We start from the raw sequence: 18,483 nt of genomic DNA on the forward strand, positions 1-18,483 counted from the left end.
ACACTGTTTTCCAGGGCGGCTGCACCAGTTTACATTGCCACCAGGAGTGTAGGAGGGTGCCCGTCTCTTCACACCCTCGCCAGCATCTATAGTCTTTGATTTGTTCATTTTAGCGACTCTGACCGGTGTGAGGTGGTATCTCAGTGTGGTTTTGATTTGAATTTCCCTGATGATGAGTGATGCTGAGCATCATTTCATGTGCCTGTTGGCCATCTGGATGTCCTCTTTGGAGAAGTGTCTATTCAGGTCTTCTGCCCATTTCTTCACTGGATCGTTCATTTTTGGTGTATGGAGTTTAGTGAGCTCCTTGTATATTTTGGATACTAGCCCTTTATCTGATATGCCATTTGCCACTATCTTTTCCCATTCTGTTGGTTGCCTATTAGATATCATTATTACCCAAAGCAAGTTACCCATTCAATGCAGTCCCCATCAAAGTTGCACCAGCATTCTTCTCAAAACTAGAACAAACTATCTTAAAATTCACATGGAACCACAAAAGACCCTGAATAGCCAAACTAATATTGAAGAAGACAACCAAAATGGGAGGCATCACAATCCCAGCCTTTAGCCTCTACTACAAAGCTGTCATCATCAAGACAGCATGGTACTTGCACAAAAACAGACACATGGACCAATGGAATAGAAGAGAGAACCCAGAAATGGACCCACAAGTATATGGCCAATTAATCTTTGACAAAGCAGGAAAGAGTGTCCAATGGAAAAAAGACTGCCTCTTCAACAGGTGGTGTTGGGAGAGCTGGACAGCAACATGTAGAAAAATGAAACTAGATCACTTTCTGACACCATTCACAAAAATAAACTCAAAATGGATAAAGGATCTGAATGTGAGACAGGAAACCATAAAAACCCTTGAGGAAAAAGCAGGAAATAGCCTCCTAGACCTCAATCGCAGCAATTTCTTCCTGGACACATCCCCAGAGGCAAGGGAATCAAGAACAAAAATGAACTACTGGGACCTCATCAAGATAAAAAGCTTCTGCAAGGCAAAAGAAACAATAAAAAAAAAAAAACTAAGAATAGCATTGGTTTTAATGACAAAGTACAGGAAACTACCCAAATGTCTTTCAATGGGTAAACGACTGAACAAACTCAGGTACACAACACAATGGAGTACCACTCAGCAATAACAATGAATGAGTCACCCAGACATGCAACAACTTGGATAAATCTCAAAGGTATTATGCCAAATGAAAGAAGCCATTCTCAAAAAGTTGTATGACTCCATTTATATAACATTCTGGAAAAGGCAAAAACTGTAGAGGTGAAAGGCCAGTGATTGCCAGGTGTGAGGGGTGGAGGGAGGGTGTGATACGAAGTTACAGCATGAGGGAGGGTTCTGAAGGTGGTGGAACTACTCTGTGTCCTAGGTACGGAGGTGTATTAACAAATCTATACATGTGTTAAAATGCATAGAACTGTATGATGAAAAAGTAAAATTTGCTGCAGGTTAATCTAAAAACAAAATGCAATTTTGATTTGTATTCCTCCTTTGGCTCTCCCTGCCCTCCAGACCTTCCCAGTTCCCCCTCTCTCCGTCAGCACACTGCTTATTGCCAGGCATGTTGAACCCTACCTGCAAACCCTCTTTCCAAGCACCCAACCCTTTTCCCATACCTTGCCTCCCCTTAGGCCTGCTTCTCCTTCAAGGAAAGGCCATTCTAGAAACTTTCCCTGAGCCAATCTCCTGCTTTGGCCAGATGCTTGCTCTCTGCAACTTGGCTTAGCCCTGTGTGCACAGTAGCTAGTGGTTACTATGAATATGGACTTCCCAGAGCCTCAGATTTCTCATTTGTCAGTCCACTGGAGGCTTCTATTATGTGCCTTCCAGGGTCCTTCCAGTTCAAAGATTTCTAAGTCACTGGGAGTCAGCATCCCTGGGGTCAAACCATGACTACCTTGCTTACCAGCTATGTGCCCTAGAGGAGGTTGCTTGCTGTATTTTGCCTCATTCTCTCCTTTGTCAAATGGACTTAATAGTAAAATCACCTCTTAGAGGAGCTGTCAGGACTAACTTATTAGGTAATGCATGGAATGAACTTAGCACTTGGCTTGGCAAATGCCAAAGAACAATTAGCTGTGGTTATTGATGATAGCCGTCTTGGCAGCTTTCAAAGAATACAGGCTCACAGGTCTCCCTGTGTGAGAGAGCAGTCCTGAGTGGGGCGAGGGGAGGGTACCTGCATCAAAAAAAATCTTCTTGGGTAAGAGTACCAGGTTTAGCAAATAAAAATACAGATCACCCAGTTTAATCTGAACTTCCAATACACAGCAAATAATGTTTTTTTAATGTTTATTTTTGAGAGAGAGAGAGAGAGCGAGAACGAACTTGAGCAGGGGAGGGGCAGAGGAAGAGAGGGAGACACAGAATCCAAAGCAGTCTCCAGGCTCTGAGCTGTCAGCACAGAGCCAAATGTGGAGCTCGAACTCACAAACCACGAGATCATAACCTGAGCCAAAGTTGGGTGCTTAACCGACTGAGCCACCCAGACACCCCACAAATAATGTTTTAATATAAGTATGTCCCATGCAATAATTGGAGCATATACTAAAATTATTTATTGTGTATCTGGAATTCAAATGTAAGGATTGTCCTGCATTTTATCTCTCTGTATTTAACTATATCCTGGGGGACCTTGATACTCAGCTCACTTGGGAGCTGTGCTCCTGACTTCCTCGGTGGGGTCCAAAGTTGAACCTCCAAGTCAGAAAATAGAGTATTTTTTCTCTTGCCACAGGGGGGAGCTAGAGGATGGTTGTTCACTTTCTGTGCTCCTGAATTGCTAAGGAAGCACTGGCAGGTTGGCTAGCTTGCAACTTAACCTCTCAGTATGTGTGAATCATTTTCAGAAGATCTGCAGTTCTGCCTCCCAGTGGGGCTCTGAGAAGCAATAAGAAGTGAATACAGAGCCAGCCACATCTCTCTCTTCCTTGTGTTTACTTCTAGGGGGCTAGGCGAGCCCTTCAGGGGCTCCTTCTCTTGTACCCAGCTTCCCCAGGTGGATGTCATATTGATGTCATAGCCCTATCTGACATCACAGCCCAGTGCTTGGAATTATCGCAGGCATCCCAGATTCTGCCTGTAGAGTAAGCAGAGCTGGCATTTGGGCAAGGGGGTGAGGCAGGTTTTGGTGGCTGGTGGCCCTAGGGGTTGACCCTAAAGAACATCTGGGCAACCTGCCATCCAGTTGCTCCAAAATGAAAATTCTCTAAAAGGTAGGACTTCAAAGGCTTCCTTTCTTTCCCTGTTTGCCATGGTACCCAGAGGTAGAAATAAATTCCTGGGGAACATGGGTTTGTTTTGGCTCTGTAAACAGTTCGTGGAAACCCTGCTGCCTGTGTGTGTTGGGATACAAGTGGCCTGGAGAAATGGTGGTCTCTACTTGGACCACTCTACACTCTCCTCTTCCCATTTGAAGGAATGACTTCCTCAAATGCAGGGTTTCTTATTGCTAGGAGTTATCCTTCAGTGTTTGGAGAATGCCTGCAAGCACTGAGCCATGGTGGGCTCTTTTGTGGCCGCTTCCTCCATCTTCAATCCCTAGAGGTTGGAGAAAATGCAGCCACATTCAAGCTATTAGCTTTCAGACCCCTCAGTCCCCAAGACGAAGATCCCCATCTGCCTACTTGGCCAGAATGTATAATGAGGTCTCTTGTGAGCTTATTAAGTTAGTAAAATATTGACTGGCATTGATTAAACAACACACACAAAAAGTAAGTAACTTCTCTTTGACTTTGGTAGATGGGCATAAAATCCCCTGGGATAAGCATGTTAAAAGTCTTAGGGGAGGACCACCAAGATTCCGATGTGATGATCATATGGTGCCTGGGAACCTCTGTGTTTTTCTGGAATCCCCATTTTTAATAAGTGTTGCACACAGGGCTCATGTTAAGAAATGTCACCTGTTCATGGGCGCATGGATGGCTCAGTTATTAAGTGTCCAACTTCAGCTAAGGTCATGATCTCATGGTTCATGGGTTTGAGCCCTATATTGGGCTCTATGCTGACAGCTCAGAGCCTGAAGCCTGCTTCAGATTCTGTGTCTGTCTCTTTCTCTGCCCCTCCCTGCTTGTGCTGTTTCTCTCTGTCTCTCGAAAATAAATAAATGTTAAAAAAAAAAAAAAAGCAATGTCATCTGTTCAAACGCCCTGTATTGTTTTCCACAGCTGGCTTGATTCCCTCATTTCTAAATTTCATGGTTTCCATTGAATGGGGATTTAGTTTCATTTTACCCACATTTTGTATTTAATACAGTAGATATAGAGACAGGGTAGGGTGATCACCAGGTGCATTCATTTCCAAATTTTTGGCCCCTATCTTCCAGGCCTAGGTGCAGCCTTTTCTCTACCTGAGAAGAGGGATTGTATCTATATTGGGAGTGCTATACTGTTTACTCATCAGATTCTCTTCCTGGTCCTTACCTAAACTGAGAGAATGGGAATATGGGTGTGAATTATTGGTTATTGAAGTTGATGGTGGTGAAGGGTGTTGCTGACTGACGGGACTGGCTTCCATTTCTCTGGTGGCCCCGAGATGAACATTTGGCACTACCTGGGAAGCCAGCAAATTGCATGTTGATAGGTCAACAGCTTATGGTGGATATTCCTTCCCCGCTTTGGCTGTGAGTTCAGGCTTCCCTGAGAATGCCACACAGACTTCCGAACAAATTAGCATATCTGTGCCTAGTTTGGAAGGGAAGCCGGTTTCTGGTTTGGAGCTCTTTGGACAAGCCTGTGTCCCACGTCCAGGTGTTCAAGCCTGGAGCCTCTAGTGGTTTCAGTGCTTCTCTCTATGCTTTTGGTCCTGATGGGAGGCAGGACGTGTCCTGGCCCTTGGTCCTTTGTCTGCAAGTTGGGAGACAGAGTAGTTGACCTCATGCAAATCCTCCAAAATGTGGATGGATCAACCTCTCTCTGAAACTTTTCTCTGCCCTGGGCCACCTGGGCCACCTGATTCAGTAGGAGAAAGGGAAGAACAGAAGGAGTTGCTGTCCCCTCAGTGATTCCAGGACAGGAAGCTGGGTTCACTCCATTCCATGTGGCCAAGGAAGGGGAGGCCCTGACTGTCCACCCTGGCTTGGGGGAGAGAAAAACCAGTTCTAGTTGGAGAAATGAAGCTTTGGAGACTTTCTTAAAACAAAGGACAGGACTCTGCAGGACAGGACAGCATCCTGAGGGCTCATTGCAGGCAGAGCCAGTCAATTTTAGTCTGCAGCTTTTGCAACACCTTGAGTGTTGTAGTTGCTCAGTAAACATGTGCCAGTTGAAAAGGATGCAGGGAAAGCTCGGTGGGACAGTTGGACTCAAGGATGCTGCAAAATCCCAGGGAGGGCATTTTGAAAGACTTTTTGTTGTTATGGAAAATTTAACACATAAAGAGAAGTGGGCAGAAGAGTGTCAGGAACCCACACACCTGTCCTTCATCCTTGTTTTTACCTCTATCCTCTTCCCCTTTCCCATGTCATTTTGAAGCCAGGTGCAGACATTATGTCATTCCATTTGTCAATATTTCAGATGTACCTTTATTTTATTTCATTTTATTTTATCTTATCTTATTTTATTTATTTTTGAGAGACAGAACAAGTGGAGGAGGGACAGAGAGAGGGGGTACAGAGGATTTAAAGCGGGCTCCACGCTAACAGCAGAGAGCCTGATGCAGTGCTTGAATTCACGAACTGTAATATCATGATCTGAGCCAAAGTTGGATGCCTAACCAACTGAGCCACCCATGTGCTCCAGGATATACCTTTAAAAGAGTAAGGATTCATTCTTTAAAATTTAACATAACCAAAGTACAGTTATCATATCTAAAAAATTAACAGTGCTTTGAAATGAAGTTTATTTAAGGGAACCAGTGCTCTCTCTGATGCTCAAGAGGATATAGGGGAATTAGAACCAGGAATGCAGTGGCTGAGAACGAGGGCACACCTGTGCTTCCAGCAGAGAAGGCGGAGCCTTATTCAGAGTTTGAAAAAACCAGAGAGGAAGTTAGCATCCCTCAGCTGGGAGAAACTTCTGGCCTTCACAAAGAAGCAGGGCGTGGCGTCGCTCAGAAAGTCATGAAAGGATGGAGACTCCTGTTGGTTTGGGTTTGCCAGGAGTCTCTGCAGGGTAAAGAGCAGGTCAGGAGCTGGAGTCAGTTCTCAAGTTGAAAGGGCAAAAACCACCAGAAAGGAACTTAGCAAAGGGATGGTATTTGTTCTGTAAGGGGTGTTGACAATTTGGATTTAGATATGACCCTGTGACCCCTACAGATGGCAGCAGCTTACCCCCAAGGGACTCATATAAATCAGTGCCAGCTGAAAGAGGCTCAGGGTAAATGGGTCACTGTCGGGTTTGAATGTATGCGCAGAATTTAAAGAGACTGATGTTCAGTTCTCAGAGAAATTGAGTTGGATTTTCACGGTGAGGATGATGGGCTGTGTCTATTGTGACTTACAGCTCTTCCTTTAGGACCCTCTGCCTGCATCCTAAGCCCAGGAGCCAGGCTAAAGATGCCCCTCTTATTTCAGTAGGAAATAGGCATTCTGAAATGTGTTTGTATTGGGAGGTGGTCGTCATAAGAGGGTTAGTAGGTCAGAGTCGTTTGACTAAAAAAGTAGACAAAACAGTCACTGTCTAGACATATTTGATACAATCTAACCATCAAGATGGTTTTAAGCATCATTTTCCTGCCCAGGGTATTGCCTTGATTACTAATTGCTTTCTTTGTAACTGAAGGACATAAGAGCACTTCCCTTTGTAATTATCAGGCTCATAAGGCTTATGTTCTGCTTACCATTTAGATGTTAACCTGCTTGTGCATCTGTGGGCATGAGTGCCAAGACTGGACACAGGTGAGGCTCTTGGCTCACTGTGTCACTAACTCCCAAGGCAGAGGGCTCTGGGGGCCAGGCCAGAACATGTGATGTAAATCCCAGGCACATTGGCTGGAACATCTTCCTGGGTTCCTCCTGCACTTTATTTTTCCAGTTTGAAAGTTGATTTGGAGATGAACTTTGAAAGGTCAAGGCTAGGAACTCTGGGATATAGACATGGAAGGCTGGGCTCTGCTGGACCCCTGGGACGTTGCTGAGTCTCAATTGCATGGTGGTGTGAAGGGGTGTGATTAAGTAGAAGGGGTGCAAACTCTGGAATCCTGGCTTTGCTCTGAGTCACTTTGTGCCTTTGGATGAGACCTTCAAAGCATCAATTTCTCTGCCCCTCAAAGGGAAGAATAATGTGTATCACGAGAGAGTTATGAGGATAAATAACAAGAACCACGATAATAAAAGAATACAAAACAACTCTAGGTGAGAGGGAATCACATGGTACAGCTGACCAATGCCAGTCATTACCACCACCCGCGGTCCCTGACTCTTCAGTCCATATCCCTAGTTGACAATAGATCTGTGTGTGATGGTCTCAGGCACATGGGGATGTCTCCTAACTGCACTGGAAGCACCTATGTTGACAGGGGCCTGTTTATTAATTTTTTTAATTATTATTTTTTCATGATTTTCTATTCAGGGTCAGTGGCAAAGAATGAAAACCCACTCAAACTATCTTAAGGAAAGTTATCCTAGGGAGTTATGTTCAGGGTGTGTCCTAGAGGGATGGAATGTGTTGGCAGCTGCTGCTTCTGACTGTCACATTTCTGGCTCTCTCCCGGTGTTCCCTCCATTTTCTTCCCCTCTGCAGATGGGCTCCTATGTTCCTCTATAACCTTGTTCTGCCAGTGGGCCTGCTCTGCCCTGGCTGTGCCCAGCCTTGTGCTGTCTCTGTGCCCCGGTTTCAAATTTTTGGGTGAGAGGCCCCAGAGCAGCTTGGAGAAAGTACCCAGCCCTGGTCCCATCAGGTATGGCTAGAGCGGACAGGGTCATACCTGAGGGCAACCTGTATGTTTAGTGAGGGAGAAATCCTGCCCTCTCTTAAATTTTCCTCAGATATGGCCTCTTCTGTAGACCCTACCCTGACCATCTCTACCTCCATCCAGTGGCCCCTCACTATCCCCACCAGGAGCGGAGCAGAAGCAGGAAAAAGAACAAGAGGGCAGACAGCATCTGTGTGGATTCCACATGTTCTGCGGCTGCCCCTTGCCCATATCCAGACAGATCAGGGAACCGTGGTGAGCTCACACCCAGCTCTGGAAGGAAGCCAGACGAGCAGGTGGGTGTGATAACCATGAATTGTGAAAGAGAATCGTTGGAGGACAAAACAAGTCCACTGGAAGCAGAGGCAGGAGTCATGGGAACTTCTGGAGCCTCCTCAAAAGTGGCTGAGTTGTCAGGGAAGGCCTTGTGAGCACAGAAAGAGCTGGGCCCTATAGCGCTCAGCAGCACGGTCCACGTGTAGCACACCTGAGCACACAGGCCCTTGCATAATTCCTGCATGTTGGGCCAGTGTGTGGGGCTCTGAGCTGGCCTCCTCCCACTCTGTCAGCCTAAATAGCTTCCCTTGTTCTATGTCTGGTGGTCCCTGGTGAAAGGCATCTGTTTGAAAAGTGGATTCTACCGTAAAGGTTTAAGACCATTGGTCTAGAGCTGTCACCTGAGGTCAGCATTAGCTTTGAAACCAAGGCTGAACCTGAGAGTGGCAAGGGCTAGGCAGGGGGCAAGGCCTGGCCATTTTCATGATCTCCCTGTCCCTGCCCACCTCCCTGGAAGTCTTCACAGACGTTGGCCTGGGTTTGCTTTTGCCTTTTTAGCTGGCATTGCTCTCCAGGGGCCCCCACATTAGGGGTCCTTTCTTCTCTCATGAAGGGACAAGGGCTGTACCCATGCACAGGCCTGTAATGCCTGGCTGCAGAAAGAACGTTCCGTCCAGCACCCAGATGTTTGGTGTGCACAGTGCCACATGCTTGTAGACTGTGGTAGTCCAGATGGGAGTGGGGAAGAGCGAAGCTGGCCCAACAGGCAGCCCCAAGCCCCGAGAGCCAGGCTGAATGCAGGCTAGCTCTAGCTGCCCAGGCCGGAGTTGGCAGCTCCTGCAGCCTGGGATGCAGCCCTCTGTAGAGAAGAAATTGTTTTAGTGGGTTCGTGCGGGGCCAGGATAGAGATTGCAGGCTGGGATTCTGGTGGGTGAGTTCTGCTTTTCGATGACTGACTGGTGGATTTTCCTCTCCTGCCAGCACACCTTACTTAACATTTTTCTGTAGAAGGCAGCTGGAAACACTTGACTGCCCAGAGGTGAGGTGGCCTCTCTTGAGAAATGGGATTTTCATTTTAATTAGGCTTTTGAGTCACGGCGCCATGCCTGCTCTGGAAGAGTTGTAGCTACAATGAACCTGTTTTTCCTCATCTCTGATAAACACTAGAAGTAGGCAGGCGGGACTTGTCCGTGGGGCATCTTGTCATTAATGAGGCGGCTCCATGTTTGCAGAGAGCTCCTATTCATAGCTGTCTTGTGAGCCCCACCAGAAGAGGCACCTTCAGGGCCTGGCCCCGGGAGCCCCAGAGCCCCAGACGTCCTGGCAGCAGCTCCTGCTGCTCCAGGGAAGCCTTTGGCCTAGCTTTGAGGCATGATGAGGTCTGGCTTTCCCTCTCTTCAGCTGAGTGCTGCCCTCTGTTGCCTTTCTCTTTCTGGAACTCAGCTTCCTGTCTGTAAAGGGGTAACAACGAGAGCCCCTAGGCAGTTAGACAGCTGGTGTGAGCCCCACACACTGTGCAGAGTCACGAACATACAGGATGGCTGTTACATCATGAGTGTTCTTCTGTAGGACACCTTTCAGCCCAGCGCAGCCCAGCCGCGTCCCACCCCCAGCTGCTTCCCGCCCCCCGACCCCTGGCGCCTCTACACAACTGTGGTTATTATTCACTTGTGCACTTATCTGTTGAATGCCTAACTTCCCTGATAATCCCAGTGCCTAGGCTTCACGAATCTCAGAGTAGACATGCAGCAACTATTTGTTGGGTGGATAAAGAAAGGGATGGAGGAAGAATGGATGAAAGAATGAATGTAGAAGAGGGTATCCAGTGCTTTGACCAGGCATAGGGGTTCCTTTCATTTGTACTTTCTGGGTGTGGAGCCTTCAGGCCGTTTGGGTAAGTTGCCTGGGGATCCTCACAGCGCCAAGTTTGAAGAGCATGTTCTTCTGAAGGGCATTACTGGGAATGTGGGTGATCAGGAGGGTAACTCCAGGCAGCTAATCTAGAGAGACCGCAGGGGAGCACCGGTGTCCTTAGCAATGGGCAGTTGCTAAGTCACAACGGGGTCACTGTATTTAGCCCTCCACCTGGTGCTGTTCACAAGAAATGCCGTAGGTGCTGGAAACACTTAGCTGTGAGTGGTACCACACGTGTTGGCGTTTTGCTCCTTTATGCAAGATCAGTGTGTAGTGGTCTTTACCTCCTGAGTGGGCGATTGGCCTCAGCCCCCAGCAGCAGGGTCCTAACCACCAATGAGGAATTGTTCCTAGGAGAAGGAAGAGTCTATGTGGGGGCTGAGTCCTGCCTCAGTTTCTCAACTGTGGTCTGTGGGCACTGGCTTTAGCATTGTCGTCTCTGAAATAGGGATAGCCTCGGTGCTGGCCCAGCTGACTTCACAGGGTGGCTGTGGATGCTGGAGGAATACGTGTCGAGGAGGAGTGGCCAGGGGTCACTGTTGGGGTTGTCATTGATAGAGGTATCCAACAATAAAGTTGGGCCCTCCTCAGCCCCTCTATGGGGCGATGGTCATCATAGACAGACATTATCATTGGAGTAAGTGCCAGGTTCCAGGTGGCTTTTGTCAGGAATGTGCCATTATCCAGGACCATTCCATCAGGATGTTAGAGGTGCATTTCTGCCTTTTAAAAAATAGCTTTATTGTTTTATAAAAGTACTGGGTGGAAAACGTTTACTCAGAGTAAACCATACTGAAAAAATAGATAAAAGGGAGAAAAATCTCCTCAGATCTACTAACCCAGAAATGATCACTGTGAAATTAAAATGTTCTTTACTGAATAGCATCACAAACATTTTATTTTTTAAGCTTATTTATTTATTTTGAGAGAAAGAGTGTGTGTGTGTGTGTGTGTGTGTGTGTGTGTGTGTAGGAGAAGGGCAGAGAGAAGGGAAGATAGATCCAACCAGGCTCCGTGCTGTCAGCAAGAAGCCTGGTGCAGGGCTTGAAGTCATGAACTGTGAGATCATGACTTGAGCCGAAATCAAGAGTTGGACGCTTAACTGACTGAGCCACCCAGGTGCCCCACAAACATTTTATTTATGCATATATGTGCATTTAGATCTAGGTATATAATTTCACATCAGTGGGGGAAATTCCCAATATTCAGTTTGGTAATTGACTCGCTAAACTCAGCATGTTGTGGACATCCCATGCTAATAAATATACATCTATGACATCACTTAATGTAGAGACTTCCTAGCAAGTTATATACATGTATATAAATGTACATATATAGTCCCATTATCACTCACTTTTGAACAGTTATCAATTACACCCAATCTTATCTCACCCCATCTTCTATACTCCCTATTATTTTTTATTGTGGCAAGTACACATAACATAAAATTCACCATTAATTGTATTTGGCACATTTACAGTGTCATGCAGCCATTACCTCTATCTAGTTCCAGAACATTTTCATTACCCCTGAAGGAAACCCCATTCCCATTAAGCAGTCAGTCCTTATTTTCCCCCTCTCCTTTAATCTTCTTTCCCCCTATTATTTTTTAAAAAGCCCCATCTGTAAACAGTTTACTGTGTATTTCTAAAAAGCAAGGACTCTTGTAAAAGTGTAAATCCAAGACCACTAACACACCTGAAATAATTCTTTAATATCACTTGTTTAAAAATCTAATTATAATGTCATTTTAAATGGTGCATAATATTCCACTGCATGGATATAGCATAATTTAATTAAATACTTTTTAGCCATTTAGATTGTTTGCAATGTTTCCCTATTATCAAAAAAAAGTACTGGCACAAACATTTCTGTCCTTTCTTTTTTCCTTTTTTTTTTTTTTTTGGCATTAGTGTGATTATTTCTGAAGAGTTAATTCTTAGAAATGAAATTACTTGATCAAGTGAACCTTTCTCATTTTGATTCTGTTGCCAAGTTATCCCCGGTAAAGCTTCCAGTTTAACTCTCTTTAGCAGAAAATGGAGGTCTTGGTTAAGAGAAAGGACTCCCTGGAAATATCCATGTGTTAATCCTTTGCCGTAGCTCATGAAAAAGTCCCACTACTGTATAAGAAACGTTCTGTCGCACTAGGTGAAGGGTCTCCAGATGCCACAGCAGCCCAAGGCCACTGATTGGTAACCAAATACAAGAGAAAAATGCTGTGGTGTGGTGTCCACAGTGACACCCCACAGGACGTTGAGCCAAAGGAGGGCTCAGAGCTATCAGGGAGAGTGATGGCCGTAGCCTCAAAGAGCAGGAAGACAGAGGCCCCATTAGTGGAGCTGGGCTGGCTCATCAGTCTGGAAGCTGGGGGAGGAAAAGGGGGAGATAGGGAGCTGGTGGTAGAAAATTGATATTCTTTTGGAAGAGGGGAGGAAGAGAGAACTAGTAAGAAAAATCATCCTCTGCCATTCATGTAAACTTGAATTCCCGTGCTATTAAAGACATTGTAGTGGCATTAAAGGATATTGGAAAGAAGAAATGAAAGCATTGCCATGATTCCAGGCATGACGATGCCTTTGAGGCCCCACTCATATCCCACCCCCACCCCTACCCCCACACAGCGGAAGTTGTGGTGACCAACACATTCTCATTTCAATTGGCTTCACTGCATCAGTATTCCAGGCCATTCTGCAGCCTTGACTGTCACTTCTTATGCTTGTGTCTAGCCCTAGTTTTCTTACCCTGCTGTCCTTCAGCTGGACACTGAACAGCTACCAGTTATGGCCTATTATAAATATAATGTCTGTGCATGCAGCTGCCCTCTCTTCTGTGATGCTTTCCTAGGAAAAGTTGTGTGTGTGTGGTTCTTGATTCCACTGCCCTTCAGCCCAGTTGTTTTCGAGAAGGGGATGAGTACCCTGCAGGAGGGTACCAGAGCATAAAGGGTTAAGTCAAGTAGTACAACATATGTATAATCCACAAATAACTATTCATATGTTGGGGACAAATGATCAATCTTGGCTTTTGGGGTGGGGTGCATAACCCTAACAGCTTGGGTGTCTGGCTTGTGGGTTCTTTGAGGACCAGCACCACCTTCTACTCACTCTCTGTGCCCTACTTCCCAGGACCGAGTGGCATTCCACAGACATTTGACAAAGCTTCCAAAAGGTGGTCCGGGGCAGCACTATCACCTGGCCTGCTGTTGAATGGCTGGACTTCAGCTTACTCAGGAAACTGATGCTTTTCTGCCTTAACTGCCTTGGCCCCCTGCACCTCCTAGATGCATTTGTTGCTGCAGTGGCTGGAGAGAAGTGATTCTGGTTGACAGCAACACATATCCTGCCCTTCCCTGAGAGAGCTCCAGATAGAAAAGAAGCACTGTTTTAATTTTATTTACTTATTTATTTATTTATTTATTTTTAATATGATTTGCTGTCAAATTGGCTAACATACAGAGTGTAAAATGTGCTCTTGAATTTTGGAATAGATTCCTGCGGTTCATTGCTTACGTACAACACCCAGAGGAAGCACTTTTTTTAAAAAAAGAAGAATCGACAGTTCCTTTCCAGAATGAAATTGAAACAGAGCCAAGGGAACAAAGGAGACGCTCAGTCTGATGCTTGAGTGGCAGGAACAGACTCGAGGCAGAGGGACCGCGGCCCCTTCGGTGGTTAGGTATTCTTTTCCCTGATCCTTGCCACACACCCTGGCCAATCCCTAGTGTCCTGACCTTTGCTTGTCCTCTCTCCCTCATGTTCGCCCCCCAGCTCCTCCCTACACAGAAATCCAGCTCATCCCCACTCCTCAGGCTGTCTTCTTGCTCTTCAGTATTCCTTTGCTCATAAGTTTTCCTTTCAGAGGAGTATTTCATGTGTGCCAGTGGCATTCTTATTCAACATGAAGCAAAGACTTTAATCTATTTGTAGTCTATTTAAAACCAAATGAAGGTGCCTGGATTGAATGATTATTCAGGCTGAGCATTCAGCCCTTAAGGGGCTCACAGCCCTGGGTGAGCGGAAGGGCGTGGTTATTTGAAAACTGAGTCACCCAGTATGATTTCCTGCTTGCCACTGCCAGTGATTTTGCAGTAAGTATGCCACGGTGATCCATTCTTCTCCAAACACAGTTAAGTGATTATCCTGCAGCAGCTCCTGGGGACAAATTTGGGCACCAGTGAGGGGAAAACCAGCTGAACATGTCATCAGTGAGCTTTACTCAGCCCCTATTCTGTGTAACAAACCGACGCTGGTGAGATGCCACTGGGCTGTGACCATGGCACTTTCCACATTCCGCCGTAGGGTGCCCTGGCCACTAAGATACCATTGCACCATTTTCACTGAATCCCTCCGGCATTTATGGATCTAACTTCTGTCAAATCACCTTCCCATTCCGTAGGCTTTGTGCACTCATTCCAAGCAACCCAAAAGTGAATGCCATGTACTAATTTTATTTTAATATTAAAAATCATCCTCTCCCAAAGGATCCTACATTTGGTTAACTCTGTGGTTCCTGCCACACTCTCAGTCATCTGTCCCTTGGCTCAGCCCTCAACTTGAGTAGTGGGTGTGAAGAGGCCAGAGTGGAGTCTGGGGATCTCTTGGCCATAAAATCCACCATCTACCTCTCCACATTTCCTTTGGAGTCTGCACAGTCCCAGGGACACACTAACTCTTTGTGTTTTTATGCAAGATGCCCCTGAAGTGGGTTGGAGGGAAGGAGACCCATTAAGGGATGTCCTTTCCCTGCACATAGGTCCTGAGACTGACCATAGGCGGTGCTGGGTTCTATGCAGGGCATATCTGGGGCACCATCCCTGTGAGTCAAGTAATCCCACTGAGAGGGAGGGAACATTTTCCTTGTTTACAGAGAAGAACCTCAGCGCCTTTTTGGAAATCACTGTTAGGAAGTAATGATGCTTTGATAGAACATCTGGCTGCTCAACTAGAATGTCTACTTCAAGAGAGTGCCCAGTGCAGGGCCTGCTCTAAGATTTAATAGATGGAGGCAGAGATGGGAGAAAAGAAAAACACCAGGTTATGGAGCCAAGAAAGCCTTTATTGGGATCTGCAATTCCCAGGCGGGGTCCCATGACCCCGGGAGTGGGGAGTCAGGGAAGTAGCCCCTGATAGGCGATGGGTGGGTGGGGGCAGTTTATGGGTGAGGGGGTTCTGGGTTTGATCTTGGGAGGGCAGATTATCAAATAAGGGCATTTCAGGGACATGGCGGGATGGAATAGGTTGCCTCCTCTGTCAGGGTGATGGGAAGCTGGAGCTTCATGATTGGCTGTTTCCAAATGGGGCAGGACATCCCAGGTCTGCAGGTGAGCGGTGGGGGTCATCTGTGCACATGTTCTCCTCCAGCCCCCAGAGAAATGGCCGCTGAGTCGCCATCCCAGGGTGACTCCCAAGGTGACTCTTACATTCTGACCTTTTTGGTGTTATGGGGCTGCGTCAGGTCTCTGGCTACTTCCTGCTGAGATAGGGGCTGGCGTGATGATTGGGGTTTGTGGTCGGAATGGGAGAGGACCGGCAAACCAGCAGCAGGTGGGTGGCAGCATGGTTGGTGAATCTGGATACCAGTTCCTGTAAAAAGTTGGAAAAACAGCAGAACAGATATGGCCCCAGTAGGGCTATGAGGGGGAATGAGATTATGGGTTGGGCCAGGGTGGACAAGAGGCTAATTAATCATGGAGACCAGTTGAAGAGGCTTTCATACCAATTTTGGTTTTTGTCTCCTTACTTTTGCCCTTTCTTGTAGATGGCTGCGAACCATGGCTAAGGTATCTTGTACAATTCCTGAGCTGTTGGCATAGAAGCAACATTGTTCCCCTAAAGCCTGGCATAGCCCTCCTTGGTGTAATGGTTAACAAGTCTAACCCTTGCCTGTTTAGTAACACCATTTCAGCAAAGGAATCCAAGGAGTGTTGTAACTGACTAATAGAGCTTTCTAGCTCGGCTAGATCAGCGTCAATGACCTTAGTTAATGCATCCTTTAGAAGGGGCCTGATCGTGCTGAAACGTTTTTAAGAAACAAAACAAATTATAACTCTGATGTAAGGTTAGGAATAATGGGAGGGGATCTCCCAAACAATTTTATAAGGAGTAAGGCCTAGGGTTTAAGGGGAATTTTACCCTGTAAAGGGTCTAGGGAAAAAGAGTTTGCCCAATCTCCGCCAGTCTCCATGGTTAACTTGGTAAGGGTCTCTTTTAGGGTTTCTAATATCTGGCGCTGCCTGGTTTACAAAAGTAAGAATGACAGCAGATTTGTTTCCTGGTTTTTTCAGGATCCTTGGGCATATAAGTGCTATATGCCTGCATGATTCCTTCTAAAAAGGCGGCTGGAGACTCATCTTTTCCTGTTGTACATTATTAACCTTAACCAAATTGGTGGGCCGTCTAGCTGCCACTCGAGGACCCCCCCATTAGAGTCTGGCAGTAGAGGCATAGGCTCCCCTTCCCTTCTGCCGTGTTGAAATCCCATGCCCAGATTAGAGGCAATTAATACTAACAGAACATCCTATTCATTATGAGGAAGGTGAGTGTAATCAGGAACTTTTTGCTGTTTCCCCAGCTTTCTGGGGCAACATTTGTTAGTCCAATGGCAAAGAGACAGGACAGTTTAACTCATCAGACTGGTGATGCATTGTTGAAACATAGTTTTTCTCTCTAAAAACCTCCTTTTTAGATAGCCAGATTGAGACCAATGCCTTTGTGGAACGAGTTCAGTCTTAACAACCTTGGCCTGATTATTTACATAAGCTCAGCAAGAATAAGGAATGTTCATGAGGATTTTATAAGGCTTGCTTTGCTGAGTCCTTTTAAAACGAATCTCCAGGTTGAACTTTTAGTAGCCATTCTGGGCCAGAAGCCAAGCCAAGCACTTTCCATCAGACAGACCTGCAATACCTGTTGAGTTGGGCCAATTCCTCTTCCCGAGGTTCCCAACATATGCTGAGGTCCCTGCACCTGCCAGGAAGTGACCTTCTTTACTCACCTGGGGAGGCTTCTGGGAACTCTGTGAGCAAGGTATCCAGCCAACATTTCCACGAGGCTTTATGGCTCCATGTTCCATAAAGTCAACCTTAGTTCCTTAAAGCTGTCAGGTCATATCTGAGTCTATGTGTGACTCTCAAATAGGACATTCCAGTCAAAGCTTTGGTAAAATAACCAGTATTTCTAATGGTGTCCTGCTATAAAATGAACAGATTCTTATTGAACTTATGCAAACAATTGTAATTGCCACAGAGAAAGAATACTCACTGTGAGTTTTTGAATTTCAGACGGTTTAGGTAGAGAGAAAAGATAAATTCTTCGTAGAAACAACATTTGATCAGGTTGAAGGCAGCTTTTAGTCACAACAGTGTTTTTAAGTAACCTGGCATCCTAAATAAAAGGGCTGAATTGTGTAAAACTTTTTACCATTTAACTCCTGGGAAGTTTGTTAAGACCTTAGGAAGTTATAAAGCACATCCTAAATAGAATTACAGATTATTACAAATCTGAAAACTTTATTTATTTAACCAAAGTGGCAATAAAGGATCCCAAAGGTAAATGCAGAGCATTACATAGTGGTTAGGAAACCCGAACTCCTTTAACGTTTAAAAGTTTTAACTAAGCAATCAAGGACCTGACAGAGAGAAGCCCTAAAGCTTCTTTGGCCTTTTTGGCAGACAAAAGAGAAACTCTCCATTTACATAGTCTTATCAAGAGCAGCCCAAAGGTCTGGAAAAACTTGTCTTTTGAATGGAGAGAAAAGCAGAATTCCAACCTTATACCAATATATCTTTAAAATTTCATTTATCTCAACCTTACAGATAAAATTCCTTTTCAATGATTTCCTTTCACGAACCTTCTACAACTTTCCTTTCCCTTAAACTTCGTCCCAAAGCCATTTCTTCCCAAACAACCAATCTCATTTAGGACAAAATTACTTTCTTTTACCCTCAACAAAAATGCATTTTCATTTCTTATATCTTTCTTACATATCCCCAATGTCCTGCATATAGGGTTGCTTTTCTTATTTTCCCATCAGTCTGAACCTTTAGTCTCCAGTTGAGGACTTAGTAACCAACTGAAAGGTATTTATACCAGAGTTTTTCTTGGATGGTAAATTTATGAACCAATTGAGTACAAAGCAGGTTTTTAACAGTTTTAAATATCCCTAGTTGTTTTGCCACGAGTCAAAAGCACAAGCATCTATGGACCTCATCCTATATTTAACGATTACTTCAAGCTATTCTGTTACCCACTTCGAGCAGAGATAACAGGAACTTATTTGAACTGTAGCAAACCAACAGACTTAGATTAATTCAAACACTGATGAGCCAATGTGCAACACTTTGTTCCCTAGTTAATTTTGACCTGGAAATTTGGTGCAAAAAATCTGACTTTTGTGGTGTTTTGTTTCTTATCACCTAG

General features: G+C 45.4%; 1 protein-coding gene and 1 long non-coding RNA gene across 3 annotated transcripts in view; both read left to right on the forward strand.

Annotated features, from left to right (window-relative positions):
- OSBP2 (oxysterol binding protein 2) overlaps positions 1 to 18,483 on the forward strand; it is a 179,549-nt gene that overhangs the window by 50,985 nt on the left and 110,081 nt on the right. The window lies entirely within an intron of this gene.
- The window catches only part of LOC115278063, a 21,767-nt gene continuing 6,381 nt past the window's right edge, over positions 3,098 to 18,483 (forward strand). The window contains exon 1 of the long non-coding RNA XR_003902670.1: positions 3,098 to 3,237. This is a non-coding gene — a long non-coding RNA (uncharacterized LOC115278063). The remainder of the gene's footprint in view (positions 3,238 to 18,483) is intronic.

This window comes from Suricata suricatta, chromosome 14, assembly GCF_006229205.1.
Source record: "Suricata suricatta isolate VVHF042 chromosome 14, meerkat_22Aug2017_6uvM2_HiC, whole genome shotgun sequence".
Lineage (NCBI taxonomy): Eukaryota > Metazoa > Chordata > Mammalia > Carnivora > Herpestidae > Suricata > Suricata suricatta.